The sequence below is a fragment of the Pinus tabuliformis genome, chromosome J (assembly GCF_031772625.1).
Source record: "Pinus tabuliformis cultivar Carrire ecotype Pingquan chromosome J, CPIR1, whole genome shotgun sequence".
In the NCBI taxonomy this organism is placed as follows: Eukaryota; Viridiplantae; Streptophyta; class Pinopsida; order Pinales; family Pinaceae; genus Pinus; species Pinus tabuliformis.
This window is the reverse complement of record NC_142295.1, coordinates 503755256-503767629: the sequence shown is the minus strand read 5'-3', so window position 1 is coordinate 503767629 and position 12374 is coordinate 503755256.

Below are 12374 nucleotides of genomic sequence, written 5' to 3'. Positions count from 1 at the left end.
AGAAGATCCGCAAGCAACTACTCCAACACATTTTGGAGCAGGGATCACTCTACTTCCTACTGCATCAGAAGCTAGCCTATCACCCAGAGAAGTTCCTGAAGAATCACTAGGCAATCTGCTGGATAGACTCAAAATGTCTGAACAACCGTCAACATCTAGGACTGTGCCAAATGACACAGCGACGGCAGAACTCCCTGCAGTCATTCCGACAATGTTCGCCGGCATACCATCTGTCCCTAACTCTCAACACCTAAAGGGGGTCCCTTCGGGGGCCATGACGACAGTATGGTCTGTTCCTGTTTGTTCTCCCGGGATAATACCCGGTAACTCCTATGTTGGAACTCAACAAATTGATCCTTTCGGAAATCAGTTTGGGCAATCCGGTCCTCGAGGTGTAATAAATCCCCTCGGTTCCGGACCACCGCCGTATGGGGGGCAATATGCTTTTTCGTTACCCCCTCCGGGAGGTTACCCATACGGGAGTTCACAACCATATTCAGGTTATACTGGAATAACTACAAGTGGTTGGATACCTATGCTACCCCAGCAACCAAGAGTTGTGTATTCTATGCAACAACAAATGCCTGTGACGAACATCCCGACGACACCAGCGATTGTAACCGTGTCGCAAGTTCAAACGGTGCCTGTTGTATGTCAACCTCAGTTTTCTCAAGTTGTAATGCAACAACCCTTTGACCCTGCAACCCAACCGCAATCGCCGACTGGCGGGGCGACACAAGCACAAATGGGTACCCTTACCCCTCATCTTGGCCCAGTGGTAAGCATCGCACAACAACCAATGGTATCACAACCATGGTTGGTGCAGTATCAACAACCGCAGTTCCAGCAAGTGTACCAAGGTACCGAGCAGCAGATTTTTGCGAACAATGGACAACCGTACCTACATCGGTTGACGAACGATCCGATTGCTTATGCCCCTTGGTGGCCAGCGATTCCTCACAAACTTCCCACCGACATTCCTAAATTCAATGGAAATCCGGGCGAAGACCCGTCGAATCACGTCATGACCTTTCATCTATGGTGTTCATCGAACACTCTGAACGATGATTCGATAAGACTTCGCCTCTTCCAGAGGACATTGACAGGTCTGGCGGCCAAATGGTATATAGAATTGCCAAGAGCCTCTTTCGACAATTTCAGCTCCTTAGCCATGACTTTCTTAACCCATTTTCAATTACCAATTAGGTATGAAACAGGAACCGAAATACTGACCAACTTCAAACAGACGACAGCTACTCACATATCAGATCATATACATGAGTGGCGTCGCTATCGTAGGATGGTGAAAACATACGTTCCTGATCAGCTATTAGCCGAATGGTTTATAAAGTCATTACTTCCAGCTATAACGGAAGATGTGGCCAAAGGGGGAGTCGTAACAGAGGAGCAAGTCATTGCTCGTGCTCAATATTTAGACTTGGTATATACTCAGTCTGGCACGCTCTATGACAAAATACCTGATGCCCCCAGACCTGAATTTTCAATTCCTCCCCCTCCTAAATCGAATATTGACTCTCATGCCGGAGATGGCGTGATTGGCACTGCAAGCGCGAAGTCGAAAAAGGCTTCACCTCAGAAAACCCGTAAGACTTCAGATCGAAATGCCCATGAAGAGATTCTTGCTTCGGAAGTAAATGCCATATCAGCAGATAAAGGCAAAGAAACCAATCAACCAGGAAGCAAGAAGAAGCAAAACAAGGGGAAGAAGAAGCAACAGGATGATCCGTCACCTGAAAAAACTCCTTCGAACTCTCCTGAGAAAGGGAAAAAGAAATGGTCATGTTCGATATGTGACGAAGATCACAAGACAACAGAATGTCCATACAAAGCTGAGCTCAAGAGATTCTTTAAGAGTCCAAAGAACCCAGCTGTATTGACTGATCCTTTTCCCAAACCAGGTCAAAATATGGTTGATAGTGGAAATGCTTCCCCGTCGCAAGTGCTGATGTTGTCGATCTCTAAGCAGCAAAATGATGCTTTGATTTCGACAAGGAACAAAGATTATGGGAATCCGCAACTGTCAAACGAAAAAGGTAAAGATCAACCTAGTAGTTCGACAACAACTTCGACAGAAGTTGTCCCACCCACAATGCCAGAATTAACAATAAAACCACCTAAGGGTGTAGTACACAAGTCGACGTTTAATCCTCGTGCCAGAGCGGCGCAACATTATAACATAGTAGAAGATTTGGCTCAATCACCATCCGCTATGTCGACTCTAGAAGTACTACAAAATTGTCCATCCCAAAGGCAGGCATTGTTATCGGCAATAGGGGGGGTTGATCCTAAGGATTCCAATCTTGTGTCCTTTGATCACAAAGGGTATGACCCTCAGTTACCAGCTCAACTAGCCTTCCTTATTCAAGTGAAGGCCCTCAACAAAACTGTTCACAGAACAATTATTGACGAGGGGGCATCGACATGTATTATGTCAATGAGCTGCTGGAAGACGCTAGGGTCACCAACCTTGTCGAGATCTTCGACAACACTAAAGGCTTTAGACGGTAGGACATATACCCCTTACGGTATCCTAAGTAACTTAAAAGTTGAACTAGGTGGAAAAACAATAGAAATTGATGTTGAGGTCATAGATGGAAATCTGGATTACAACATCCTACTGGGAAGACCATGGATTTATGCCATGGCTACTGTCGTGTCGACTTATTTTAGGAAGATCGCATTCCCGTTTGAAGGAGGAATTACGGTCGTCGACCAACAGAACTTCCTCCTTAATGGTTCACAAGTTACGGGAAGCATCCCCATGATCCATGAAAGCGACCATTCAATTAAAGATATAGGAGTAGGCCCGTTGAAAGACCCCACAATGATGGGGACTTTCTCGCTGCCAAATCATATGTACATAGGAAGTGTACCATTGGTGGCCACCTGCAACATGATATCTTCCACGAAGGTCGCAAAAGATAAAGTCATCATGGATCGGGCAAGGGTTTTGCACCCGAGCCCAATCGAAATATTGTAGCAATCAATGTTTCAGGAATGGGAGGCGAGCCCAAATCAACGCTCGTCAAGCATTTGGGTAGATAGGTCAGGAGAATGTGGAACCCCTTTGGATCCTTGGTCACGAGTGCATGCAAGTGACGAAGGAATCCTGCAATCAATGATGATTGAAGGGGCACCATGGGATGATAACCACCATCGTTCCCTTCCAAAGGAAGATACTCAAGGCGACCTGTATCACCCTTCAGTATTTGAATTCCTAACAAATACTGTAAATACGGTGGATTCCGAGAGAAACCTATCCAATATAGAAGAGACTATAGCCATAAATATCTCGACCAAAACAGACATTGTAGAGAATATTTATGTCGGCAAAGGTTGTTCCCCTTCAGAACAAGAAATATATAAAGCTCTTTTCCGCGAATTTAGAGATGTCTTTGCTTGGTCATATGATGAAATGCCAGGCATTGACTCGAGTATCGTTGAACATGAAATTAAGATGTATCCTGATGTCAAACCAGTAAGACAACGGCTTCGGCAGGTACACCCCAAGAAAGCCGCTGCCATTAAAGCGGAAGTTGAGAAGCTTCTCCATGCTGGTTTCATCTACCCGGTTCCTCTAACCGATTGGGTATCGAATATTGTCCCTGTTATGAAAAAACAAGGAACAATACGAGTGTGCGTCGATTATAGGGATGTAAATCAAGCCTGTCCAAAGGACAACTACCCTACACCCTTCATCGACCAGATAATTGATGAATGCGCCGGATGTGAAATCTTTTCGTTTATGGACGGATTTTCCGGGTATAATCAAATTAATATCCGCCCACAGGACCAGTCAAAGACTGCATTTATTTGTCCGTGGGGCACATTCGCTTATCGAAAATTACCCTTTGGTTTAAAGAACGCAGGGGCGACGTTTCAGAGAGCAATGAATTATGCTTTCCACGACATCAAGAACATCGTTCAACCTTATCTCGACGATCTTCCGGCTCATTCGCAAAAGCGGACTGATCATCCGCATCATTTAAGAGCGATATTTCTACGTTGCCGACACTACAAGATAAGACTCAATCTGCACAAATGTGTGTTTTGCGTCGGTTCTGGTCGTTTACTTGGCTTTATAGTCTCCAAGGATGGGATTCGTCTCGACCCTTGCAAGGTGCAGGCAATCATTAATTTGCCTCCACCTTCGAACTTGCTTCAGATTCAGAAACTCCAAGGGAAAGCAAACTTTCTGAGGAGGTTCATTCCAAATTACGCAGAACTTGCTAAAGGTTATACCCGTCTCCTGAAAAAGGATGTACCTTTCGTCTGGGACCAGGTTGCACAAGCTTCCTTTGATGCTTTGAAAGAAGCGCTAGTCAAAGCATCATTAATGTACGCCCCAGACTATCTAAGGGATTTTAACCTGTATCTGGCTGCAGCAGATACGACCATTGCGATGGTTTTAGTTCAAGAAGTCGACGGAATTGAACACCCTATATATTATTTAAGTAAAAACTTAAATGATACGGAAAGTAAATATTCTCATGTTGAAAAGCTAGCATTGGCGGCTGTTCAAGCGATACAAAGATTTCGGCACTATGTCCTCTTTAGGAAAACCACCGTATTGTCAGATTGCAACCCCATGACTTATATACTGTCGCGACAGTTGCTTGGGGGCAAAGATTCAAAGTGGATCGCTATCCTTCAAGAGTTTGATCTGGAATTTGTGAAATCCAAATCAAAGAAAGCTTTAGTTTTCGCAGAATTATTATGCGATCTCCCATCATCATCCAACGATGAAACGTCCAAAGAATCGATCGTGGACGAAAGCTTGTTTCTGATATCAGCAAGTGATGAGTGGTATGGAGATATAATAGTTTATCTCCAAACCCAAAAGTTTCGGCCAGACACCTCTCACTCAGAACAAAAACGCATTCGATACCAAGCAAAAGACTACATGATCGTCGGTGATACGCTTTACCGTCGTGGTGTCGATACGGTCCTGAGAAGGTGTCTAACCCATGAGGAAGCCGAAAAAGCCCTGAATGAATGTCATTCAGGCACCTGTGGGGGGCATCAATCTGGATATGCTACAACACAAAGAATCTTACGAGCAGGATACTTCTGGCCAACCATGTTCAAAGATTGCATAACCGCAGTTAGAAGTTGCCATGCATGTCAGATTTTTGATAGCAAAACCAGAAGACCCCCCGCTCCTTTACAGCCCATAATAGCTGTGGGGCCTTTCGCCAAGTGGGGCATCGATTTCATGCAATGTAACCCCACCTCGACCGGGGGGCATGGGTATATTATAGTCGCAGTTGACTATTTTACCAAATGGGCCGAGGCGATGCCTACATTGGATAACACTGGTGAAACAGCAGCCCTATTCTTTTTTAATCATGTGGTCGCTAGATTCGGCGTGCCACAGGCCATAGTAACAGATCATGGATCACATTTTCGCAATCACATGATGGTTGAATTAACTGCCAAACTAGGATTGTCTCACGACAACTCTACTCCGTACTATCCGCAAGCTAACGGACAAGTTGAAGCGATCAACAAAGTCCTGAAGCGCATGCTGCAAAGGATGGTGGGGGTTCACAAAAGAAGATGGCATTTGATCCTGTACTCGGCTTTGTGGGCCTACCGAACATCGGTAAGGAATGCCACTGGGTTCACACCGTTTCAACTGGTGTATGGCCTGGAAGCAATCCTACCAATCCAGTGCGAAATTTCGTCCCTTAAACTCGCAATTGATCTCCTCCCCGGAACCTCAGAAGAAGAGGCTCGTTTCTTGGAATTAATCCAGTTGGATGAAACCCGTCGTGATGCCGCCTTGGCCAACGAAGCCCATAAGAAACAAGTCAAAGCGCAGTTCGACAAAAATGTCAAACCCCGTGTCTTCTCGGAAGGTGATTTGGTCTTGCTTTATGACCAAGAATCCGATAAATTGGGAGCTGGGAAATTCAAGTCCTTATGGATGGGCCCTTATATTGTTAAAAGGGTGTTAGCAAAAGGTGCCTACGAGTTGGTAGATTATGACGGAATTCCACTGGCGCAACCCCGCAACGGGTTGTACCTTAAGCGTTACTATGCCTAATAGTAACCTGTATGCTTTTGTTACATTTTTGTTTTCGCTAAAGCGTTTGTTCCGGTTTAAGTAATCCGCTTTTTACACTTATTGCAGATGTCAAATCCATTGGAACCATGGGTTGGATATGCTGACGGAGCGAGTCGTAGTTCGAGGAACCTATCCTCAGCAACATGGGCCATTTTTAACCCAAGCGGTGAGTTAATGAGTTTCAGGGGGGTATGTATTGGTCAATCAACAAATAATATCGCTGAGTATAGCGCGTTGATAGAGCTCCTCTCTGATGCCATCACACATGGCATACGCCGGTTAGTCGTCAGGCTAGACTCACAGCTCGCGGTACTACAGCTCAATGGTACCTACTCTGTCCGAAATCCAGCTATTTATCGCAAGTTCCTAAGAGTTAAAATCTTGGAAAGACAGTTTGATTTTATCCAATATCAACACATTTCCAGAAACTTAAACACATTAACCGACTCATTAGCAAACTATGTGTTAGATAGACATTTGCAAAATTGATAAAAAGAGAGGCATCATCGATGTTTCATACATGGATCACATAAAAACTGGAATAAACCCCGAAAATCAAAAATATATATAATTGTTTACGGTCTACATATAATGTTCTGTAACCAAGACAAAATCGGTCATACGACCCCAAAACTCAAAAATGGCTGGGGGGCACCCTAGCCTAGTGATGCTCGTGATAACATGCCACGGCCTGTGCGATCATGCGCAGAAGACGAGACCATCGTCTAGGAACACCAGCAGTATGTCGCTGCAATCGTAGAGGCAACTCGTCGATCCGTACATCCGGAATCCCAAGGGTAAGACCCTCGACCTGTTCCTGCACAGCTGCAAGAGTCTCGGCCAAGTCAAGGTCACGGAGAATAGCTCTCCCTGGAGCCTCCCCTGCTGGGGCAGCAGCCGGAGCTCTCGGACGAACTGCTGGACGGACGGGACCAACATCTGCATGCACACATGAGTTTGATTAGAGTCTTGATAGAGTAAAGCACAAGGACATTATAAATAAAAAACAGTAAACAGTGATAAAGTCAAAATATTTACCAAGATCACCCCACTGCTCACCATCCGGTAGTACCAAATCCGGATCACCCCGGAAATCCATGCCAATATATGGATACTCGGAAAAAGCCATATCCTACCGCTCGAACCACCTAAAGAAGGCATCAGTAAAAGTAATCCGAGATTGGCCTGCATGTCTAGCCATGTGGTCAACCCACCTCTGCATGCGTGGCTCAGTAGGAGATGGCAAGTCGAGGACAATGTACTGAGGTTGCATCAAGGGTATCTTCTCCAAAGCGAAGGCAGTCAAAACTGAACCAAAGCCAAAATTCTTCAGTCTCCTGTCCTTTACTTTGGTCAACTGGTTTTTCATCTGAACCAGTACTGCATCACACCAGTTAAAAACTTTCGGCTGAAGACACTCCAGGGCGTGCTGCACATATGACCTGTTGGCAACATGAGGGGATGCACTACCGGCCATCCTACAAATCGTGTACAGAATAGACCTGAGAGACCTGTCAGTAACATCACAGATAGAAATCTTGCCGTCTCTGCTCGGCTGGGATCCCTCCCTGCAATACTGACGGATATAATCTTTCACGGAATCACTCCCTTGGGCCGAACCGGACAAAGAAATGGGGGCACCCCGCCTTGACAACCCAGTCAAGAAGTAAATATCCACTATGGTCAAAGGGATGGACTTGCCCCTAATCTGGAACACTTGGTTAACAGGATCCCAAGCATCAAGCAGGTACTGTAGTAAACGTATCTGTGCCCTCATGCTAGATATGCGGAAGAATTTTAGCAAGCCACAGTTCCGCAACGCGCTCACGGTAACAGGATCATGGAGGGCAATCATGTCCTCCTCTTCATGCTCTCGTTCTCGCCACGTAAGAGTCATTCTGCTCCAATAAACTCTGCAAAACCGACAAGAGGAGGAGTAAGATCCCTGATTGAGTAAAGAAAATGGCAAAAATCTCATGAAAAATTGTGCAACCAAGATGTTTTCTGTGCCCAACGCAGGCAGGGAAGGGCCTCACCTGCGTTGGGAGACAAACTGCCTTTGAAAATGAGAACCCCCAACGCAGGTTTCGATATAGGGCACCTGCGCTGATGGCAGGGCGCCCTAAGAGAAACCCTAGGGGCTCATGGGGGCAGGAAAACAAGCATAAAACTGAGAAATAAGACCATGAAAAGATAGAGCTAGGGTTTAGCTCCTACCTGGTGGAAACGGCGCTGAAAATCGTCCACAGAATCTCCCGAAATCAGCTGGTGAAAAATCGAGAGGAAGAGGCACCTCCAAAGCTCCAACAAACCAAATGCACATGAAATGGTAAAATGAGAGGTAAAAACATCTTTTAATTGCTTTTACGTAGTTCAAAGTGAAATATTAGTATTTTTACTTCATGTTATCAATTTCTAACAAGTTTGTTGCAGCAATTGATGAAAACAGTACTATCTCTGGAAAAGAAAAACTAGTCATGAACTTGACCTTATCAAACGAGCAGTTTTGGCAAAGTTCATGCTCGTTAAAAAATAAACGCAAGATCCGAGCAGTTTTAATGCGGAAATTCATGCTCGTTAAAAAATAAACATAAGCTTGTGAGCAGGCTTTCCCCAGAGTTCAAGCTCATTCAGAAAAAATGAACCGGTAAATAACCATTTGAGACCGTAAATTCATCAGCCATAAAAGCCTTGGTCGTGTTTGTGTACCGTCACCTCCACTTTTCATTTGGCCGATCATTCACATCCACTTGATTGTTTACCTATTTTGAGGAACATCTGCGAAGAGTGATCCCACCTAGCCATCCTTGTAATACTGCCGTGATTGGAAAATTCCAACCTGTACCTGGAATCTGCTGCTATCCCTGTTTATCACTCGTTCCTCAAAAGACGAGTCTTCTTTGAGCTCTTTTCACTGACTCGTAAAATATGAAAAGTTTGCTGAGTTTTGGCCTTCCAGCTCGTTAAAAGGACCGGAAGAGCTATCCCTCCTCTAGATTTTAATCTTTTTGGACCTGAGGGATTATTGCACAAAAAGATCGAGCGCTTGTCTAATTCGGCTCGATAAAGATATCGAACATTCATCCCTTCTGTATTGTTTTATACTTTTTCAGACTTAAGGGACGAAAAAGGACCCCTGGAGTGGACTTTATGTACCCTTTTCAGACTCTCTAAAAATGAAAAGGACCGAGTTGTCTTTGTCGCTGGGCTCGTTAAAAATATTAGATAGCGACAAACTTGTCTTTAGACGAGAACGAGTTTCCCTATCGCTAGGCTCGTTAAAACATAGCGATGGGCTTGCCCGAAGGGCAGGTTATAGAACAAGCATATGTTATCCTCCTCAAGCTTGACAAAAATAAAGAGGTACTGGTCAGAAATGACTGGGGAAAAATTGGGAAGAACCTCAAAGCTTAATGGTAGCAAGTCGCTCTTGAACATGACACTTTTGCCTCCGTAAATATCGGGTTGGGTTATTATCATTCACCGGTCCCTTCACCATGGTCTCGCCATACCATCCATACATGGGGTAATGCTACCGATCCATCACAACAGTGTCGTTATATGTTCAAGAGATGTCATTCAGAAAGTGTCAACCGGGTCCCATCCACTACCGTACATCATCTTTCATCCTTCCATGACCGCCACCCTGAATCATATTTCACAGATCGTTTTCACCATCATCACTAGCTCCGTTCCGTGTCACTGATGTGGGATTCATTAAGGCCCTCCTTTGACGGATCACTTCTTGTCGACATCAGCTCACTATCCAAGAAGTTGATCTAGGGACACCCCCTCAGTACTTTGAAGCTTGCATGCCTCAATGGCAAGTTTCTCACTTCCGGTGATAGGTATACATTAATGACCTTCGACCGGGAGAGTTTGCGTGGTGTTCGACGTCAGATCCTATATTCACGCCACGTGAATTGTGCTGCAGTACCTTGAGGGTCATCATCATTATCGGTGATTCCTCTCGCGCTTGTTAACAGTTTACATTATTGACTGGTAATCAAGCGATGTCTTTCCATGTTCGACTTCAAGAAATTCTCACATGGATCGACTTGTACTAGAGTGAAGATCGGACAAGTTTGAAGACCCCGGATCTAGTTTCATCCATCCGGGCTGCGATATATTTTCAGGAGATAAAAACATAGACATGTGCAGCAGATGATCATCCTACTAAAAGGATGATAATTAAAAGCAGAGAATTATCAGTCTATTATCAGACGATCGTCTGTTTATGTACAGCAAATGTATTTATAAAGCTGAGCATGGGAAATGCCCGCATCAGCTAGATCATGAAAAGAAAGTATGAAAAGATAATGTATTGTATTGTATTTTGTTACAGGTCACCTCCCGACGATTGAATGAACTTCGGATCCTCCTAATAAAGCATTTCACCCGATAAACGACCTCATACTTTAGCGGGCAACTGTTATAGACATTTTTGTGCCTTACAGCATAGAGCATGAAATGTCGATAATCTAAGGGATCCAAAGTCCCTAAACATGTTGTTATTACCCTTAGAGGAACAAGGTCAGCAAACCACAGCACTGCAAATCAGTTCTCCACTGAAAAACAGGTCAGTTTTGGATCAAAGCAGCTGCTCCACTAAGCATCTGCGCTGAATGTCAAAAGCTCTATGGTGTACCTGCGCTGCATAGCAAGTGCAACAAAGGCTACCTGCGCTGGGCGTACTTTGACATGTGGAGGAATCTTTTTCTCAATGTGCCAGTGCCCAGGAAGCTTCCAAAAAGACACTTGATCATAAGATTCGCCTAATGATGAGTTAAGAGCTTCTAAAACTCCCAGTGGAAGGTAGAAACTCCGAGTGAAGAACTGAAGAACAACTGGAGTTGAAGAGGACAACAAGTCACACATCAAGCTGACTTATCTTCACTCCAAAACTCTATATAAGGATCTCATCCCATGGGATCTGGAGGCCGGAATTTTGTGCAAAGAATTGTTGTTGGTTTACAATTGTGAGTATTGGGTGATTGCTTGAGGGAGGTGAAGAAGAGATTTCTCTCCGTCGGGAAGGTGATGCTGGATTGGACCTCTCATGGTTGTATCACCGCCTGAACCTTACTTCCATATATTAATAAAGCATTTGAGGTTCTTCTATTCGCATGTGTTTCAATGGTGTATTGTCTTACTTGCGTCTTTGATTTATGCTAATCCTTGAATCGATTATGAATGCATGCCTCTTGTAGTTTCCTTTTCTTGTCTTATTTGCAGGATCTCGTGTAGCTCGGCCCGCGAAAAGACTTGGATCTGGAAGCAAGCGACAAACAAAGGAGATTGGATCGACCATTTGCGTAAGACATCGGTAAGTGGATCTCTTCCTTCTATCTCTTGCATGTCATAAAGAAGAAACTTTAGATAGCTTTGCTTTCAGCTGTTGCTAAGGAACTGTCACCCTTAGAGTGGGTTAGGGTCATTCCGAGTTGGATACTTTCCCCCACAACACTAGCCATCCTTGTGACACTGCCGTGATTGGAAAATTCCAACCTGTACCTGGAATCAGTTGCTATCCCTGTTTATCACTCGTTCCTCAAAAGATGAGTCTTCTTTAAGCTCTTTTCAACTGACTCGTAAAATATGAAAAGATTGCCGAGTTTTGGCCTTCCAGCTCGTTAAAGGACAGGAAGAGCTATCCCTCCTCTAGATTTTAATCTTTTTGGACCTGAGGGATTATTGCACAAAAAGGTCGAGCGCTTGTTTATTCGGCTCGTTAAAGTTATCGAAAACTCATCCCTTTTGTATTGTTTTATACTTTTTCGGACTTAAGGGATTAGATGACGAAAAAGGAATTTTGGAGTTAACTTTATGTACCTTTTCAGACTCTCTAAAAATGAAAAGAACCGAGTTATCCTTGTCGTTAGACTCGTTAAAATGATTAAATAGCGACAAACTTGTCTTTAGACGAGAACGAGTTTCCCTATCGCTAAGCTCGTTAAAACATAGCGATGGGCTTGCCCGAAGGGCAGGTTATAGAACAAGCATATGTTATCCTCCTCAAGCTTGACAAAAATAAAGAGGTACTGGTCAGTAATGACTGGGGAAAAATTGGGAAAAATCAAGAAAACTTTGATGGTAGCAGGTCGCTCTTGAACATGACACTTTTCCTCCGTATCACATTCGGGTTGGGTTGTTTCATTCACCGGTCACGTCACCATGGTCTCGCCATACCATCCATATTTGGGGTAATGCTACCAATCCATCGCATCAGTGTCGCCATATGTTCAAGAGAAGTCGTTCAGAAAGAGTCAACCGGGTCCCATCC